The 21125-nt window shown below is 42.8% G+C and overlaps 1 long non-coding RNA gene across 1 annotated transcript in view; it reads right to left on the bottom strand.

The window, feature by feature from the left end:
* Positions 1–1489: 1489 nt before the first annotated feature.
* Positions 1490–21125, bottom strand: part of LOC137369638 (uncharacterized) — a 67940-nt gene continuing 48304 nt past the window's right edge. Inside the window, exon 3 of the long non-coding RNA XR_010974990.1 lies at positions 1490–2267. This is a non-coding gene — a long non-coding RNA (uncharacterized lncRNA). The remainder of the gene's footprint in view (positions 2268–21125) is intronic.

Here is a 21125-nt window from a genome sequence, read left to right as displayed (position 1 = left end):
TCCATTCCGTAAATGTTCAGCTGATATGTAACCACTGGAAGATATTCATTGCATGTCTGTGCAAGATTCCAGGAAGCTGCTATGAAGCCTTTATTCTGCACCAGTCACTCCTCCCACAGATCTTTGCACCCCCAGAGTCAGAGGATGGCTCCTTGGAGACAAGAGCTACCTTCTAAGGACATGGCTGATGACACCTGTGAGGAACATTTATAACTAGGTGGTGTCAGAGTTAATTAACCCTTTTAATCTCTTCACTCTCAAATTTTGAAATGATTCAAAATGACATTGGTGACAGCAGTTGTATTTTATTCAGTATAAGTCAGGCTTGACACATGCTAATGTCTGAACAGTAGTATCAAAGTGCAACAACATTACCATTACGTCCTAGGTAGAAGTGAAATCTCCATGTAACTACTCAAAATGGCCTTGCCAGGCACCATTGTGTCAGTCAGTGCACCATGTACATGTGTGGTCCATCTACCAGCCCATCTTTCTGCGACGGTTCATCTGCGGAATGGTCCCAAGCCTGCTTTGGCTGAGTAACTCTACACTTGAGGGTGCTCTAAGCAATTGTCATATAATCTTACTACACAGCAATGCCTATGGAAACCAATTTAACCCAATCATTTCCTTGCTATGATTGGAGCTGCCCAATTGCAAGAGATGTGTCATACTTATCTGCCCACCCAGGGCAGGTCAGTGTCTCATGATTCCTAATGTCCTGTTTTTTTCCTACTCTCGGACTCTTATCAGCAGGTTGACATTTCAATGCTTGTGCCTGGCTAAAGCAAGGAATACATGGTGGCCTTGGTAGCCAACTATGTTGTCTAGGATTCAAAATGATACATTCCGTAACATTGCTCAGCCATTGCATTTTATATAAGAGTGGCGTTATTTTCCTGAGGCTGATTCAAAGCAAGGGATAATGTTTGTAGTTCTGAGATGGGTTTCATTCTGTAGCGACACTGGAACAAGTCCAGGGAACAGAAAGACATTAGTGAAGATTTCTGAGAGTTTGAGACTTCAAGTTTTCTCTGCCCTCTGTTTGAGTCGCTGGAATTCTACCAAAGTGTTTATCTTTTAGTTCGCACACAGCAGCTGTCTGTTTCGATGCTCTGCTTGAATTTTACCTTTTTAGCACTTGATCCCTTTTAAACATTTGGGGTCAATAATACACTTGGTTAATGAAGGCCCAGACCACAATTTCCCATCATGTCACGTCTCAGCTGCTTCTAACCAGGGCATATTGTTACGATCAAGGTGGGAGGAGTGTACTGTTAATTCAGTCCCACTTCTCCAAGGGTCGCAGCATATCAATAAATTTCCCCACCTACCAAAAAGCAGGCAATTATATATTCTATTTGACCCGCAGAATAAAGCATACCAACCAGGTTTCTTTAATCAACAACTACATCAACTATTTATTATAAAAAAAAGTCTTAACAAATAATGAGATAACTCTATATACAAAAGCTCCTTAGTTCCCTAGCCCTCATGCACACACATACATTTAGAAAAAATGATTAACCAGGGAGAAAAGATTTTTTGGTTTACAGCTATTTCATAGGAATGAAAGAAATAATAAAATAGCTTAGGTTGTCGTGTTCTGGTAGGAGGTTCTTTGGTTTGGTGAGGTGTCCCAGAGTTGAATAGTTGGATGCCACTCGAAGTCTCTCCAGGCAAAGTTGATGAACAGTCTGTGATGGGTAGGTGTTCAAGGCAATTGAACTGCAGTAGGCTTCACATAGGTCTTTCATCAAGGTGTAGCAACAGGTCTTCTTAGGTTTTACAGCCACAGCAACAATTCTTCTTTGGTTTTACAGCCACAGGATAGCAGTAGAGGATTTCTTCAGATTTCAGGATTTCTTAAAACACAGGAGGCAACAGAAATCCCACTTGATGCAGGGATACTTCAGAAACAGGAGGCAATAGGAATTTTCCACCTTTGAAATACAGGGTTTCTTCTCAAGAGATGCAGGATTCTGGGTCTTCCCCTCTGATCTCCAGGCAGGTCAAAAATCAAATTTCAAATGCCTACTCTTTGTCCAACTCACTGACTTTTTAAAGCATCCAAAGTGAAAGAAAAACCTTCATAACCAGGTCATATGTCCAGACAGCGTCTCCCTTGTCATTCAAAGAGTTGCTCTGAGGAGGTCAAATCCCTTGCTGGCTTTCTTGAAATAGCCTGCTTTCCTGTCCTTGTATACAAAGTCAGCTTCCTTTCAAAACATCCAAAAATTTCAGCTATTTGCAGGTGTCAATGTCCACTGAAATATAATTTTTCAGGTTTTTTTTAAACACACAGAATTCTAAGTTTTTAAAACAAAACAAAAACCTTGTAACAATATCACAAGCAGGAATAAAATGTACTTCAGTATAAACATTATCATACCACAACTAGTAAAAACTCTTAACATACAATGTCAGTCAAAACTCTCATTAATTAACAAAAAATTGGATGTAGGGATTTCCCAGGATTCTTAAAGAACCCAACAACTGATAAACAGGAATGGTACAATTGGAGCCATGTGAGCACAGGAATGGTCATAGTGCAAGCCATTGAGTTGCTGAAGATGCAATTCAGGTACATGCTCAGAGGGGGGACACCCATTATTATGCACCAGCAAGGGTCTCCCGAATGGTAGTAGTCTGCTGTGTCTTGCAAAACATTGCACAGCAGAGAGGACGAGAACTGCAGATGAAGGAAGGTGATGACCTCTCTGTATCTTCAAAGGAGCGGGAGGAGCAGCCTGATGTGGCCAGCGTCCCTGCAGCCACTCACCCAGCTGCCAGAGATGTCCATGACAGTCTCATACAGGCACGATTCAGCTAACCTGAGGCTGTGAAACCATATGTCACACCAATGCTGAATCTACTGCCCCACCCCCGTACCCCAGCATTAAGCATTCCCACAATCAATAATCCTTCCATCACATTAACTACATTGCTTGTCTTCTACTCTGTTCATTTTTATTTTAGCTGATGGCCACTTAGCACATGGCAGGCACAATGGAGATGACTGGACAATGGAGACTTGATATAAAGTTTATGATGCACAAACATTGACAATAAAATTAACATAGTGACAAACCTGTAAACACCCAAGTGATTACCCCCTTGTGAAAATACAAAGTCTTTCTTTTCCTTTTCCTATTACTTCTACCTGGTGGTTTCAGCAGAGCTGGAGGGAGGTCGCTCATTCCACTACCGTGAATGCTGAAATGCTCATGGCCGATGCCCTCTGGGTTTTGGAGCCCATGAAGGCTCTGCCAAAGACGGTTCCAACTGTACCTGTGCAGGGGCAGACTCAGCCATCTGGATAGGACTCAGCATGTGAGGCTCTGACTGATTAGGATGACAAGGCACGAGGAGTGATAGCACTTTGAGCAGAGTCTCCACTTCCATATGCCCTTTCTTCACCTTCCCTCTCATGGTCCATCAGCATATCCTGCTAGCCAAAAGCTGGAGAGCACTTTGCTTCACTTCAGTGAGGCTCCAAATGGCCAAGGTGAGGCTTTTCTCCACCCTATTAAAACTTTCGGACTGAGTGTGCAGGCGATTGGTGAATGCAGGCATGCACTCGGTGGCTTGCAGTGTCTGATGCTGCTATCACACTCCCGGAGGGAACAGGGATGGAATATGAAATGAACTGGAGGAATTATGAAATAAAAGTAAACTGTTGAACTGGACCACAAGAAAATAGACACATTTGTGCCACAGACAAAATGAAATAGAGGTCAGGTGACCCCTCCTGTATTGTCAATAAACACATTTGTCTGTTGAAGATGAAACACATCATCTACATCTGAATTAGCTTTGGGGGAAACACATTGAAATGGAAAACAGCACATTCCATGCTAACAACTCATATCTGCAGGAATGGAACTAACAAAGATTTTTGCAGACCGACTGACTCCAAAACCAAGGCCAAAATAATAGGTGTGAAGTAACACCTATTTATCAGAATGAACCACATTCAGATGCCATCATGTAACAATGGTTCCCATATTATGAAACATTATATGAAACACCCCAGGGGAGAATGCCCTTAGTCACCTGACCAACACCCCAACCTGACAAATTTCTACCTTAAAAAGTATCTCTCTAGAAAGAGAGAGAACAGCCAGAGAAGGTCTTTTCCAGCAGAACAGCTGTGAGATAGTTGCAGGAGCCCGACTGACCATTTTACTACTGCAGCAGAGAAGTTACAAGGTGACTTTGGAATTCCTCTAGCTGCAAAAATGAACCAGAATTTGCTCCATCAACTTTGGATTAAGGCTTAACTACATGGAGCCTGCAACACTTCATCCTTTAAGAGACAAGTAACTTTCAGGCCTTCACGGTTGAAAGATTTCCTTCCAAAAGCATCGAAAGGTTTTCTTAAAACAACAAACTCATTTACCACAATTGGACACAACTGCATGCTACCACTCTACTCTCTCTATCTTTTCTTGAGTGTGTGCGTGTGTGAATGGGTGAGGTTACAAACATTTTTCAGTTATTGTATAAAATAAATATTTATCTTTTTTTAACCTATGAGAAAACATGTTTGTCTATTTATTTGACCATTAAAACACTCAGGGACTAAAACATTATTTTTAAAAACACTATCTGTGGTCAGTTGAGAGGTGAAAAGCGGAAGTCACCCACACCACTTCCCATCTGTCCATAACACTCCATGCTGGTGTCAATTCTTTCCATGGAGGTGGATATCAGGGCAAAGGCCTGAGACATCATGGTACTCTTGCGAGAGATGGACTCCTCTAATCTCTATCCAAAAGTGTGCACTGCCTTAGGAAATGCTGACAGAACCTCACACAGTTTCTGCTACTGCTCCAGAATTCTTTTCTTCATGGATGGCCCCCAAGACTCAGCAGAACTGAGCTGAGCAGAACTTGGTGGGTCCAGTGCCCACCGACCGGTCATTTCACTGCTGTACCTATCTCCAATACCAGCTCCTCTGCTCACTTGTGATGTGTGGTTCAACATGTGATAACCCAGCTACCTGCCTTGGAGGCCCCACCGAGGTGGGTGAACCTGACCTGGTGCAGTGTACGCATGAATCATATGACTGTGCTCAGAGTGCGCAACCTCCTTGACCTCCCCCTGCACTAGATCCTGCATCACACATGAAAGACCTGTGGGAGATGAAAGACATGAATTAAAACTGATAAGGCGAAAGGGTTCAAAGTCATTATTGGGTAGATGATCATATTTCAGTTATTGGTGGCATCAATTCAACATGAGTGATTGTTATGTGCCATGTGGCTATGTGATATCTCATTCTATCACCAGATATCTGGGGGATCCCCATCTCTCCATCTCCAATAGCCCTGCACTCCATCACTCTGCTGATCTCCATTACATCTCCCTCCACAACAGTCAGGGTGGCAATGATTGTTTTGCTGCCTCTCCCTGGAGTTCTGTGCTCTCTTCTCCTGCAAGGAGAGAAAGCAGAGAGTTATGAGCATGAGAATTGGAATGTTTGACAGAATGGAAAGACGTAAGATGAGGGTGAGTGTCAGTGGTGGATGTTCAGATGGAGAGGTGAAGAGGTGCCTCAAGAAAGAGGAATGAGTGGAGCTGAAAGGTGTGTTGGTCTGAGGAGTATAGTGCACAAGAATGCTGGGGAAGTCAGGTTTTGGCTTGAGTGTGGGATGCCAGTCACTTTTCCTGCCCTAATGAAGTCATTGAACCTCTTTTGGCACTGAATCCATTTGCGATGTACCACAATAATATAAAAGCAAAATACTGCAGACGCTGAAAATCTGAAATAAAAACAATAAATGCTGGAAATACTCAGCAGGTCTGGCAGCATCCGTGGAAAGAGAAGCAGAGTTAACGTTTCAGGTCAGTGACCCTTCTTTGATGTACCACACACTTGTTGCTACCCTCCTGAGTCACTTCCAGCTATGCTTGCTTGGTTTCAGAGGTTGGCCTCTTCCTCCAATCTGCTGGGAAGAGTGTTTCTCTGCAGGCCTTTACAGGCTGCAGCATGACCTCCAGGGATGCCTCAGAGAAGCAGGAGCAGCTTTCCAACATCAAAGCTTTATCATTGCAACTGTTCTCTCTGTCCTGGCAGCTCTATAATGGAACCATTCTGACCCCTACTCGGGTCCCTTTAGATAGTGAGGCTTTAACAATTAGGTGTTGATTGTCATCATGCCCAACGGCTCCACTTGCTCAGGAAACCAGGAAGTGGGATGCTAATGCCATGGCTGAGTTAAAAAACCATGGCAAAGGCTATTCAACTAACCTTCGGGTTCCTGACCCGCTCCTGGCCTCCCCTGCTGCAAGAGGGTCTAAGTGTTAAAATGTTTTCCACTGTCTGAACTCATTGTTCAGACGTCTATGCAAATCTTTACAGTAGGAACCACTCCAATTCACTCTGAGCAACATCAGTGGAGATCTGCTAATGTATGTAATAGATCTGACTTTTAGATGGGAATTAGATGGGAAGAGTGATGTATGTGACAGTACTACAGCTATTCTGGTTTAATTTCTGTGCTCTAACTTATGAAAATCAATGATGCTTAGAGGCAAAACTGAGATCATCTGCTCTCTGATGTATTGGAGCAATTTTTCACATTTGTGTGCTCTCACAAGTATGAAAATAAAATTCCCATTTCTCACCTATGATGTCACATATATATGATTAAGACAGCCATATTTTGTGTAATTATACTCCTTTACTTTTGGAATTTTATAATTGTTTCAGTAATGTATGAAGCTAGTGTACCCTGAATTACAACAAATATGTTTTAGTATACAATTTTCCGATTGCATGTTCCTGGCATGACAGTTTGCGCACCAATAACATTTATTAGGAAATTGCACATACTCAGCCCATCTTTTCTGTTAATTCATTTTAACGGGTAGAAAATCATGCTGGATACACATGATTTCGTAATATACACTGCAAGTATACAAGGTCCAATCGCAGAATTTACCTTGCTCTTTAATACACTTGTCATAAGGGCAAGCTAAATAATACTTAGGGCTGGATTTTGTCACGCCGTGCAGGGCCAAAAAGGCAAGGGGAACCCTACCTTAGCCTTTTGGAGCCCTCCCAGCGTGATCTAATGGCGTTCAGGCACTTAGGTGCCGAGCACTGGGATCCCATCTCTTTAAAGACAGGGATCCCGCCTCCAAGAGCTGCCAGCCAATCAGATGGCCAGCAGCTCAGTAGCACCACCCAGAATGGTGGCCACTGCCAGTACTGCAGGAGGCCTTGTACCCAGGCCCAGCGCTGGAGCTTGCACCCAAGGTCAGTGAGGCGGGGTCAGCGGGCCAGACTCTCAGATCCTGGCAAGGGGAGGTGGGTCAAGGGTGGGTGGTTAGTGCGGGGGAGGGGGTTAATTTAGGTGGAGCTTTTCCCAGTGGGCTTCCTCCATGGGCCATAGATTGCCCATGGAGTATGGTTCCCCCACACCCCCACAAGCAATGAGCTCTTCACCACCAACCCTTGCCAAACACACCTTTCCAAAGGTTTGTGTCCCTCCCAACTCTGGCATTAAAGTCCCCTAGAAGGATCAGCTTGTCTTCCTTGGGAACGTGGGACAACAAGTGATCAAGGCTGGAGTAGAATTCCTCTTTGGCCACATCTGTTGATTCTAGGGTATGGGCATACGAGCTGACGAATGTGGTGTGCTGTTTCTGGGCTAGGGTGAGTCATGAGATGTTCGTTTATCCCACAAGGGGGCTTGCTGAGGCAGTCAGCAATGGTCTACAGGGCAGCAGTGTTAATTGCCCTCCTGTATGTGTCAGAAGCATGAACACTGTACAGCAGACATCTCAAAGTCCAGCAGAGATATCACCAGCGGTGCCTCCGCAAGATCTTTTAGTGGCAGGACAAGTGCTCCAATATCAGTTTCCTCTCTCAGGCCAGCAACCCCAGTATCTAGACACTGGTCATGGCTAGTCAGTTACGTTGGGTGAGTCACATCGTCTGCATGCCTGACACAAGACTCCCAAAACAAATTTTCTACTCTGAGCTCCGTCACGGCAAGAGGTGACCAAGAGGGCAGAGGAAACACTACAAGGATGCCCTTAAAGCCTCCCTGAAAAAATGTGACATCTCCACTGATTTTTGTGAATCTCTTGCCCAAGACCACCCAAAATGGAGAAGAAGCATCCACGAAGGTGCCAGCCAGTTCGAACAACATTGACATGCCCAGGCAGCAGCCAAGCACAAACAGCGGAAGGAGCATTAGGAAATTCAAGCATCCCATCCACTCACCTCATCATACACCACCGGCCTGGTGTACAGATCCAGAATTGGACTATTCAGTCACCTAGGGATTCACAACCCTGGAGTGGAAGAAAGTCATCCTCGTTCCCAAGGGATTGCCTAAGAAGATGATACAATGATCACTCTTACCCAAGTGTTCCCCCACAGATATTTGATCCACTTGGCCAACTTCATTCCCCAGCAACAGATCTAGCATTGCCTCCTTTCTGGTTGGACTGAGAACATACTGATCAAGGAAGTTCTCCTGAACACATTTCAGAAATTCCTCGCCTCCTTACCCTTTATTCTATCATTATCCCAATTGATATTAGGGTAATTAAAGTTCCCCAATATCACTACTCTGTCGTTCTGGCAAATCTCTGTGATGTCTCTGCAGATTTGCTCCTCTATCTCTCTCCCTCTGTGTGTGTCTCTCTCTCACTATCTGGAGGCCTAGAGAATAGTGTGATCATACCCTTTTTGCTTTGCAACTCTAACCCGAAGGTCTAGATTAGAAGATAAGCATGCTTGGCTACAAGAATATTAATGAGTTCTTGCAGCCTAATTGTTTTGAAATAATTATTTCATAGAATTAAGAGGAAGGAATCATACCACTCAACTGATACCACTTGAGGCTTGAATCCTTTGTATCTTTGTTTAGCACTCAGTGGTGAGTGCTTGCAATTATACCATCTGTGTATGATTTATAAACCATTTAAGACTCAAACAGAATAAATAACAATGCGTGCCATGAAACTCCAGTCAGCTTTCCTGCAAATTATTCATTTGATGTTGGTTCCTGAAGCAACTGTTACTGCCCTTATCTTTGCATGTCAATTTAATGCATTTAATGAACAGTGCAAACTGATTTGAAACTGTAGGTGTTGCTAAAGCTCATATATTGATTTGTGTGTTCAAATTGGATTGTTTCTAAATGTGGAAGAGTTCTGGACTGATTAGAAACAAATGAATTTATGAAAAGGAACCCATTTGTGCACTTCGTTGAGATCATGCATAAATATGCTACATTTATTCAAAAAGGTATATCTCCTTAATCTTTAACCTGTTTCTTAAATGGAAGAAATCTCTAAACAGGTGACGTTTTCATTAGATGGTAATGCAATCAATATTAATACTCTGATTTGGAACACAGAAGGAAGATTTGCTTTAGTCCATTTCAGCTTTTTTTGATTGCTTTTTCTACCGTGGTCTTTTAAAATGATTTTGCTGCAACTGGCAAAAGTAAGAGATACACAGAATGGTTACAGCGCAGAAGGAGGCCATTTGGCTCATCGTGTCCATGCCGGTTCTCTGCAAGAGTAACTCAGCAAGTCCCACTCCTCTTACTATTTTTGTGATGTTGCTAACACATAGGGGCTGAGAATGTTGATGTGCATTGTTGCTAGCTCGATATATTATTGAACAATGAGATTTGCAGCCTACTGCACAGCCAGTGTGGCTGGCACACCATGGTACATCTCTGCTGTCTAATGCACACTTGGAGCTTCGACACAACTGTGCAATAGATTCTTAGAACCTGGAAGCTTATAAATTGAAGTGGCCGCCCCAATGTGTTTCGGAGGTAGGAGCAACTCCTAATTGACTGAGAGCCTGCTGGGGATGCCTATTCCCTTCAGTTGGTCCTTGTTTAAAGGACGTTATTACTTTAGGTATGTCTTTTTGCAAGTAATTGTTTCTCCACTAAGGAGCTTTCCTGATAGATCCTTAAAGCTTCTGTATCTTTTGTCACTGTACAGCTATGATGGTTAGAGACTCATAGGGCCAGTAATTGCTGAACCAGATTATCTTGTGGCGAGTGCCATGAATTTGATCTTTTTCTTCACCCATCAGGCTGTATTTACGTCACAAATTGTTGAAATGCAAATTGATAATGGCACGTGATGTCAATGGGATATTCTGGGACCCCCTGAATGTTGGGACCTGTTATATATGTATATATTGTTATACTACCCGTAAAGTGTTAGGAACTAATTAGCTAGGAACTAGTTGTTATGTTTAAGTGTTCCAGTGGGGGGCCTCATTCACGGCTGCACTGGGGATTCATGTTATATGTAACAGAAGAATCAGGCACGACAGCACAAAGCATGGTGCTCTAATAAACAAGACTGACTCCAGCCTTTTCCAAGTTTAGAGTGTGATTCTTTCCAACATCTTGGAACCAGAAACAACATAAAGATGAAACAGGACCAATGGCCCATCTCCTTAGCTAATAATTTAAGGATAGAGAAAGCAACACAGGGAACAATGGAGAAGGAAATAGGGTAAATTAGAGTCATATTAAATATAGAAAGAGAAATAAAAGAGAGGAAAATCAAGATTGAGATTAAGAGAGAGAGAGAGAAACAAGAGAGAGAGATTGGAAAAGTAAGAAAAAAAAGTAAAATGTTAAATTAAAAAAAAAATCCAGAACAATTTACTACCTGCAGGCAAGAGATTCCACAGTTTCAATTGATCTTTTTCTGGGCCTCCAACATTGAGTTTCATGTTAGGATCATAAATGAAGTCATTAACAGGGTCCTTACACCATGCAATACCATTTCTATATGTCAGCAATGAGATTCTTTTGAATTTACAGTGCTAATCCAGTAATTTCTTAATACTCGTCAGACGTTTGAAGCTGCAAAAGCAATTTATGGCAATACGCATATCATGGCATATCTCTTCCTTGCCACAAATTGCTCGGTTGTTTATACACTAGTAAAGGTGACCGCTGTGAACTCACCATTATTTTTCCTGCAATTTCTGGGTTAAAGTCTGCCAGCTGTGAGTATTCCCACAGGCATACCTTTCTATTTGCAAGTTCTGAATGATGAAGACAAGAATCTTAGAAAACATGCTAGACCAATGTGATTGCACCTCTGACACTCAGCATGAACTGTCCTTCCATTAACTGATGTATAAAGAGTCATTATCTGGGACCCGTGTGAAGAATCCTTAGAATGGTGATTTAGATTCCTGAATGAAGCTGTTACGAAGCTCTGCAGCCAGACTTGGAGACCAGTTCCAGCATGGGGTAGCTATCAAAGTTAGAATTGCTTTGAACTTTGATACAGTTGGCTCCTTTTGGGCAGGTGTGGGAGATCCTCACTATATCTTCAATTGTATCAAGTAGGTAACTCATCCATTGTTTGCAAGGGCCAGGGACTTCCTGGAATCACAGAATATTACAGTACAGAAGGGGGGCATTCAGCCCATTGTGCCTGTTCTGGCTCTTTGAAAGAGCAGTCATGCCTAGCCGCACATCCCTGCTTTTTGTCAGCATCCCTGTAAGTTCCTCATCCTCAAGTACCATTTTCATTTAAAATTATTTAAGGAATCAGTTTCCATTGCTTTTTCCATTAGAATGTTTCATATTCCAACAAATCTCCAAGTGAAATGAATTTTCCTCATCTCCCCACTAGATTTTTTGCCAGTGATTTTAAGTTGATGACCTCTGGCTATTGACCCAATTGCCAGAGGGAATAGATTTTTTTATCAACTCTACCAAAACCTGTCATCATCTTGGAAACCTCTATTAAGCCATCTCCTAATCTTTTCTGTTCCAAGACGAACTGTCCTATCTGTTCCAACCTCTCCTGATCATTAGTAACACCCTGGAAAACTTCCTCCGTATCATTTGAGGCCTTTACATCTTTCCTGAAATGTGATGCCAATAATTGTCCACACTACTCCAGCTAATGTCTAACCAGTGATTTATAAAGTTCTAGCCTGATCTCTTTGCATTTATGTTTATACATCTATTTATAAACCCAAGTAACCAATATGCTTTTTAAACACCTTATCAACTTGCCCTGCCGCCTTTAAGGATTTGTGTCTGGATACCATGGTCTCTCTGCTCATCTGCACTTTTCAAAATTGTGCCACTGTTTTTCCATATTAGTCCTCCCAAAGTACATCACTTCATAACTTTCTGCATTGAACTCTTTCTGCCATGCTTCTGCCCATTTCACCATCCTGTCTATGGCATTCTGAAGTCTACTACTATCCTCATCACTATCTACTAAATTGACAAGTTTTGTATCATCTGCAAATTTTATAATGATGCTCCCTATACCAGAGTTTAGGTCATATATAAAACTAGAAAGAGTAATAGGCCCAAAACCACCTCACAGTCTGAAAAACATCCATCTACCACCATCCTTTGCTTCCTGTCACTGAGTTAATTTTATATCCATGCATTCACTTTCCCCTTAATTCCATGGACTTCTTTCTTCTTAATAAACTTCCTGTGTGACACTTTGTCAAATGCCTTCTGAAAGTCTGTGCATATAATGGCGGAGCAGGCTCGAGGTGGGGGGTTGGGAGGTTTTGCTCTTATGTACATTATCTACTGCACTACCTTGATCAACCTCTGTTACCTCCATCAAAGTATTCAATTAAGTTAGTCAGACATGATTTGCCCTTAACAAATCCATGCTGACGCTACTTGATTAACCCTTGCCTTACTACATGAAAGATTGGTATTTCCCCTACACCAATATTAGGCTGACTAGCCAGTAGTTTCCTGGTTTATTCCTCTTCCCTTCCTTGAATAGTGGTATAACATTAGCAACCCTCTAATCCTTGACAGTACTCCTTTTATCCGATGAGGACTGAAATATTGTAACCAATACCTCTTTCAGCAACCTAGGATGCATTTCATCAGGACCAGGTGACTCAGCAACTTTCAGTAGTGCTAATCTTTTTAGTACAACTTCTATTACTTTCCTGTCCATAACTTTCCTCTTCTCTCTTATTGTAATCGTCACATAATCCACTTCCTTTGTGAAGTCAGGTGGAAAGTATTAATTTAATACATTAGCCAGGTCCAAACATAACTATTTCCCGAGCTAAACGCTCATGCTATTTATGTTTATAAAATGTTTTCAGGTTCAACTTAATGTTGCCTGCTAATCTTTTCTCATAGCCTCTCTTTGCTTCTCATATTAACTTTTTCAATTCCCTCCTGCACATTTCATAATCTTCTTGATTATTAATGGAATCTTGATGCTGACATTTGTCATAAGCCTCGGTTTTCCCATTTTATTTTAACATTTATTTCCTTGACTCCACTGCCTTTTCCCTTCAAAGGAATATGCCTAGTTAGTACCTGAACCATCTCTTCCCTGAATGCCCTCCATTGCTCCAGTACTGCTTTATCCCATAATCAGCTTTCCCAATCTGTTCTAAGACCCTCCTTGAATGACTGAAATTAGCTCTTCCCTGGTTAAGCATTTCTACTTTTGTTATTTTCTGGTCTCTTTCTATAATTATTCTAATCTGAATTATATTGTGGTCACTGTTAGCTAGATGATCACTCCACTTGCCCAGTTGCTCCTTGCTCAGTTCCAAGAATAAGATCCAACACTGCTTCAACTCCTTTCTGGTCCAAACATATATTGGCCCAGAAAGTTCTCCTGTACACATATCAGAAATCCCTCTCCTTCCCAACCATACCATTATATTTTTCCCAGTCTATATTAGGGTAATTAAAGTCTCCTGAAACTACTACTCTATTTCTGTTACACACCTTTGAAATTTGCCAATAAGTTTGCTCATCTATTTCCTTCTCACTGTTGGAGCACAATTTTAAAAAAAACAGCAATGTTTCTCCTTTGCAGCTTCTCCTTTGTTCCTTAACTCAAGAAAAATAGATTCTAGATGATCCCAGAACCATCTAGTTTATCCTTTTCTGTTTAGAACTTTAACATCATCCTTAACCAAAACTGTCATGCCCCCTCCTCTTTTACCTTCTCTATCATTCCTAAATACTTGATAATCAGGAATATTGAAAACTCATTCCTGGCCTTGTTTGAGCCATGTTTCTGTTAATGCAACTACAATGTAATCCCATGTGGCAACTTGTGCCTGCAGCTCACCAACCTTATCAGTTACACAACGGACATTGACATACACATAATTTAATTCCTTGTGGATCACTTTTGCTATTTTCATTAATCTGATCCCTGCAACTTGGGGAAATTTCTAATTTTACTGTTGTTTATATTACTCTGTCCTCGAATCTCACTGTTGCTCCTTTCTGCTATTTTCTGGTTTACAACCCTCTGCCAAATTAGTTTAAACCCCCACCACCCCACCCCACCAATACTTGTTAACCTCTCAGCAAGAGCATTGGTCCTGGCTCTGTTCAGGTCTAACCCTTCCATCCTGTACAATTCCTCTTTCTCCCAGAACCAGTCCCAATGCCCTAAGAGTCTGCACCACTTCTCCAGCCACACATTTACTTGCACTATCCTCCTGTTTCTAAACTCAATAACACGTGGCGCTGGGAATAATCCTAAGATAACTAGTTTTGTGGTTGTTTTTTAAACATTTTCCTAGATCCTGATACTTTGTCTGAAGCTGCTAGGATCTCAACCAGGAAAATGTAGTGTCTATAGAAGCCATATTGTGGGTGATATGAGACCTCCTAAAGTTTGAAAATGGTGTTTGTGATGGGCACTCTCACTTCTGATGGGGAAAGGTGGCAGACGCAATGGGCTGGACTTTCTTCTCCCGGCTGCTGGGAGTGGAAGCGGGCGAAAAAACTGGCGGCCCGCCAAGCCACCACAATCTTCCTCGCAGCAGCCCAGGATAATGAGCCGGTCAGACCACCGCCGCCCCCCCCCCCCCCCCCCCCCGTCCCAACCATGTGGAAGAGGGACGGACTCTCCAATGCTGGAAATGGCACCAGCTGCCTGTGCACTGGTGTCATTTGTAAAGGGCAGCCATCCCTGCCGGTCAGTTAAATTTTTAAAGGGCTACCCCCAAATATATCACCGATAAATCTATTGATCCTTCCTCCCCTAATAACAATTAACTTCAACATTTTCCCTCTCCCCCCCAAAACAAACTTACCTTCAGCAATTGACCTTCCCCAACCCACCCCCCCCCAAACTGATCAAAATGCAGAGGTGTCACCTCCCCCACCACCACCCCCCCACCCCCCCCCGCCACTGTAGTAAAAATCATAAGCTCCCCCCTTCCCCACCACAGTGGCGCCAGCTTTTCCTGGACGAGAAAGTTAAGGCGCGAGTGCCGGCTGATGCTCAGAAGATTGTGGCCCGAAGGTAAGATCGCTGTTGATTTTATTTTAATGTATTCATTTCATTAATTTAAATATTTTATTCCGGGTCCTGTTGCCCGGTGGCGGGGGTGTGCGGGGAGGTGAGGCCACCGTGGAGCTTCACCACCTTTGGGAAGATCAGGTCCGGTACTCCCAGCGTCGGGCTTCATGACTGGCCGCTGCCGGAATGATCTTCTAGCCCCCCGCCCCCTGCCACAGAGCCTGACATCAGGAGTTCAGCAAAATCATGGCCAATATTTGTAAAGGTGTTTACATGTGTGCACTTAGCAATGACCGGCAACGTGCAGAGCATCATAGAATGGTTACAGCACAGAAAGAGACAATTTGGCCCATCCTGTCCATGTTGGCTCTCTGCAAGAGCAACTCAGCTAGCCCTTTTCCTGCAGCCCTGCAACTTTTTCTCTTCTGTTGCTTATACAATTCCCTTTAGAAAATACAATTGAAGCTGCCTGCACCGCATTCTCAGGCATTCCATTCCAGATCCTAAACACTAGTTGCGTAAAAAAAATGTCCTCATGTTGCCATTGGTTCTTTTGCCAATCACCTTATTCCACCAATGAGAACAGTTTCTCTCCATTTACTCTGACTAGACCCCTTATGATTTTGAAGTACTGAAAAAACTTGAATTAATTGTAGTACCTTCTAGAACGGGAGGATGATCACACAGCACAGAAAACAATTTGGGATTTCGCTCATAGACTAATTGATAGGGAATATCTCCTCCAACCATCTAGAGTGAATTCTTTGTATGATCCGCCCTTGCCAGGATGGTTGTCAACTTGCATTCTGGTTGATCAGCTAAAACTTTATGCAGCATCTTCAATCGCCACATGATTCCTTTCACAGAGCCCATTACTGAAAGGACTTTCAGCTACGGTATTCATGACCATAATGTTTAGGTTTTCACATAGGTCTCTGAACTCGTCATTGGCAAATTTCCCTCAATTATCAGTCAGAAACTTCACTGGGGCCCCAAATATGGTCCCTATCCATTTCACCATGATTTTGTCTATAATAACCGTTTTGTTCTTACTAAGTATTATTGTAGAAAGACAAAATCTGGTCATCAGGTCTATAAAATATAGAATGAAAACATTTCTGTCTTTGTCCCATATCTTTAGATCCATGGCAGTTACCTCACTAAAGTCACTGTCAATGGAAAGTTTACAATAGGACGTGGCAGCATCCTTCAAAACTTTTTACGATTTCACACTTCTCACTAATCTCCATTAGCCTCATATACTCTTCATCAACAACAGCTGCATCTTTTAGCAGGATTTTTAACCTTTCCAAGTAAGGTGAGCAAATTGTTTACATAACTTTAAGACAGTTTGCTTTCTTTCCTCTGTGATTCTTGTCACTTGATGTCATTAATACTAAGGTTTTAATTGGTGTAATTTATTAGTAATTACTAATTAGAAAATGCTGCTTGGACAGAGTGTGAGGCTGTGAGTTGGTGTGTGAGGGAGTTCAGTGACAAGGGGAACGAGGTGATCCTTTGTCTCTTTCTTTTCTTTTCTGCCTTTTCAATCTCCACTATTTGGTTCTTACTTCAGTATGGGGAAGAAGCTGATTGGTGAGTAACTGGTAAGTTATTCTCCTTATTACACTTATTACACCAACAATAATTAGTTTGTAAAGCTAGGGTATGGCAAGGCAGCTCAGCCGAGTGGAATGTGCCTTCTGTGCTATGTGGAAGTCATGGATGCACCATGTGTTCTTCACAAACACATCTGCAGGAAATGTCACCAGCTGCAGAAGCTTCAGCTCCGGGTTACTGAACTTGAGCAGCAGCTGGAGTGTCTGGAGTGCATCCGCGAGGCAGAGAACTATGTGGATAGCACCTTTAGGGAGGTGGTCACACCACACATTAAGAATGTGCAGGCAGAGATGGAACGGGTGACCGCCAGGCAGTCTAAGGGAACCAGACAGAATGTCTTTTTGGTTTGACGGCAGCATCCTGTTAGTCGCAAACACCAAACGTGTTGCTACTGCATAGTAGCAACATGAAACAACTAGCTTCACCTGTTGCTCAAATTTTTGGGATACATTACCCTTCCTGCCTATCACACAAATGAGTAATGTGATATATGAATTCCAATGCCAGTGTGATGCTAGGTAGATAGGCTGTACATCCCAAAGACTGGTGAATTGTATCAAACAACATGTCCCTTCTGCTGTTCGCAACAGGCAAGGTACAGGCCATACCCAACCAGCCCGTGCTTGCAAAACTCAAAACACAGTGTCCAACATTAGATGTGATTCTGAGATTGAAAAACATTTGCTAAATAATCCTGAGTGCGCTAAGAATTACGCTGACAACCAATTTAAGATTGTCAGTCGGGCTCGCAGTGTGGCGCATTTGCGTGAACTGGAAGCTACATATATTAATACTCAGGGCCCTGTTCTTTGCAAACAGAAAGAACATGTACACACATTGCGCCTGTTTCAGCTAAACAAAATAAGTGACAGCCATTCACTGGTTCATTCCTCAGGGCAATGCCTTGACCAATCAGAGTCAAGCTGCCTGGTTCAAATTTCAAACAAAGCTTGGCAGTTCACTGTCAGTCAACGTAAACTGGTGCTTTATCCATGGCAACACCTATACCAACCAGAGTCTACTTACCAACCAATCAGCATTCTTTTCTCATACTGTATAAATTTGTTGCTTTTCCTTACATTGATATTCTTACAAATTGTCCTGATGAGCGCAAGATGAAAAGCTTCAACAAAATGTCTCTATTTTCAGCAATACTCAAGTTCTGTACTACCAAATGACTCAAGAGGTAGTACTCAAAAAATTAATTGGATTGAAAGTTGATAAATCCGTTGGACCAGATGAGCTATATCCCAGAGTATTGAAGGATCAGGCTATAGTGGATGCATTGGTGGGTATCTTTCAAAATTCTATAGATTCTAGAAGGGTTCCTGCAGATTGAAAAGTAGCAAATGTAACCCCATTATTTAAGAAGGGAACAAGAGAGAAAACAGAGAACTACAGACCGGTTAGTTTGACGTTAGGAGTAGGGAAAATGTTAGAATCTATTATAAAGGATGAGGTAACTGGACACTTGGAAAATAATATGATTGGGCAGAGTCAACACGGAATTGTGAAAGGGAAATCAGTTTGACAAACCTGTTGGGATTTTTTGAGGATGTTACTTGTAGCAGAGATAAAAGATAACCATTGGATGTGGTGTATTTGGATTTTCAGAAGGCTTTTGATAAAGTCCCACACAGGAGTTTAGCAAACAAAATTAGAGCACATGGGATTGGGGGTAATATACTGCAATGGATTGAGAATTGGTTAACAGACAGAAAGCAGACTATAGGAATAAGTGGGTCATTCTCAGGATGGCAGGCTGTTACTAATGGGGTACTGCAAGGATCAGTGCTTGGGCTACAGCTGCTTACAATCTATATAAATAATTTGGACATGGGGACCAATTGTAATGTTTCAAAATTTGTGGGTGAGACAAAACTAGGAAGGAATGTAAGTTGTGAGGAGGATGCAACGAGGCTTCAAGGGGATTTGGACAGGCTAAGTGAATGGGCAAGAATATGGAAGGTGGAATATAATGTGAGCAAGTGTGAAGTTATCCACTTTGGTAGAAAAAAAACAGAAAGGCAGAGTATTTTGAATGGTGAAAGGTTGGGAAGTGTTGATGTCCAAAGAGACCTGAGTGTTTTTGTTCATGAGTCACTAAAAGCTAGTATGTAGGTGCAGCAAACAATTAGGAAGGCAAATGGCATGTTGGCCTTATTTACATGGGGATTTGAGTACAGGATTAAAGATGTATTGCTTCAATTGTATAAAGTCTTGGTGAGACCGCACCTGGAGAAGTGCATACCAGTTTGGTCTTGTTATCTAGGAAGGATATACTTGCCATCAAGGGAGTGCAACGGAGGTTCATCAGACTAATCCCTAGGATGGAGCAATTGTCTTATGAGGAGAGATTGCAGAAACTGGGCCTGGATTCTCTAAATTTTCAAAAAATGAGAGGTGATCTCATAGGTAGATGTGACTAGGATGTTTCCTCTGGCTACTGAGTCTAGAATAAGGGGACAGAGTCTCAGAATATTTAAGACTGAGATGAGGAGGAACTTCTTTACTCAATGAATCTGTGGAATTCTCTAACCCCGAAGGCTGTGGAAGCTTAATCATTGAGCATGTTCAAGACTGAAATCGATAGATTTCTGAATACTAATGACATCAAGGGATATGGCTTGGAGGTAGGTGATCAGCTATGATCTGTTTGAATGGTGAAGCAGGCTCGATGGGCCGAATGGCCTATTCCTGCTCCTATTTCCTGTGATCGTATGGTAATGTTGTTGAATGTCAAGGAGAGATGGTTAGATTCTCTTTTGTTGGAGATGGTCGTTGCCTGGCACTTGTGTGGCACAAATATCACTTGCCACTCATCAGCCCAAGCCTGAATGTTGTCCAGGACTTGCTGCATGTGTGCACGGACTGCTACAGTATCTGTGTAATCATCAGTGAACATCCCCATTTCTGGCCTTATGATGGAAGGAAGGTCATTAATGAAGCAGTTGAGGATGGTTGGGCCTAGGACATTACCCTGAGGAACTCCTGCATCAACTCCCTGGGGCTGAGATGTTTGGCCTTCAGCAACCACAGCCATATTCCTTTGCACTAGGTATGACTCCAACCAGCAGGGAATTTTCCCCCTGGTTCCCATTAACCTCAAGTTTGCTAGGGCTCCTTGATGCCACAAGGGTCAAATGCTGCCTTGATGTCAAGGGCAATCACTCTCACCTCACCTCTCGAATTCAGCTCTTTTATCCTTGTTTGGACGGAGACTGTAATGACGTCTGGAGTTGAGTGGCCCTGGTAGAACCTAAACTGAGCATCAGTGAGCAGGTTATTGCTGGGCAAGTGCTGCTTGATAGAACTGTCGACAACCCCTTCCACCCTTTTGTTGATGATCGAAAGTAGACTGATGGGGCGTTAATTGGCAGGGTCGGATTTGTCTTGCTTTTGTGTTCAGGACATACCTGAGTAATTTTCCACATTGTTGGGTAGATGCCAGTGTTGCAGCTGTTCTGGAACAGCTTGGGTGGGGCATGGCTAGTTCTGGAGCACACGTCTTCAATATTACTGCCGGGATGTTGTAGGGACCCATAGCCTTTGCAGTATCCAGTGCCTTCAACTGTTCTTCATATCATGTGGAGTGAATCGAATTGGCTGAAGTCTGGTATCTGTGATGCAGGGCTCCTCAGGAGGAGGTTGAAATGGATCATCCACTCAGCACTTCTGGCTGAAGGTGGTTGCAAATGCTTCAGCCTTGTCTTTTGCATTGACACGCTGGGCTCCCCCATCATTGAAGATGGGAATATTTGTGGACTCTCCTCCTCCAGTAGTTGTTTAATTGTCCACCACCAATCACGACTGGATGTGGCAGGACTGCAGATCTTTGATCTGATCTGTTGGTTATGGGATTGCCTAGCCCTGTCTATCACATGCTGCTTCCACTGTTTAACATGTATGTAGTCCTGTGATATTTGGGATGTTCCTCAAAATGTCACCTAGGGAATCATAGAAATGCTCTTTATCTGAGGTGCTGGCTTTCAGAATTGGTGCGTAGATGCATATGATGTTGACTGTGCCTCCATGGGATGATAACCGCAGTGAGATGAGACGCTCTGAGGTTGCTGCCGGTGACTCAATTGGCTGTGTCAGCTGGTTGCTCCCTGCGAAGCCAACACCTTTGCGCACGCTGATTTTCAGCACTCTTGCCGTGCCAGTAGAAGGTGTAATTAGCCTCTCGAATAGAGCCTGTTCTGGCT

Source organism: Heterodontus francisci, chromosome 5, assembly GCF_036365525.1.
Source record: "Heterodontus francisci isolate sHetFra1 chromosome 5, sHetFra1.hap1, whole genome shotgun sequence".
Classification (NCBI taxonomy): Eukaryota; Metazoa; Chordata; class Chondrichthyes; order Heterodontiformes; family Heterodontidae; genus Heterodontus; species Heterodontus francisci.
Note: the sequence above shows the minus strand (reverse complement) of the source record. Positions and strands in the feature narration are given on the sequence as shown.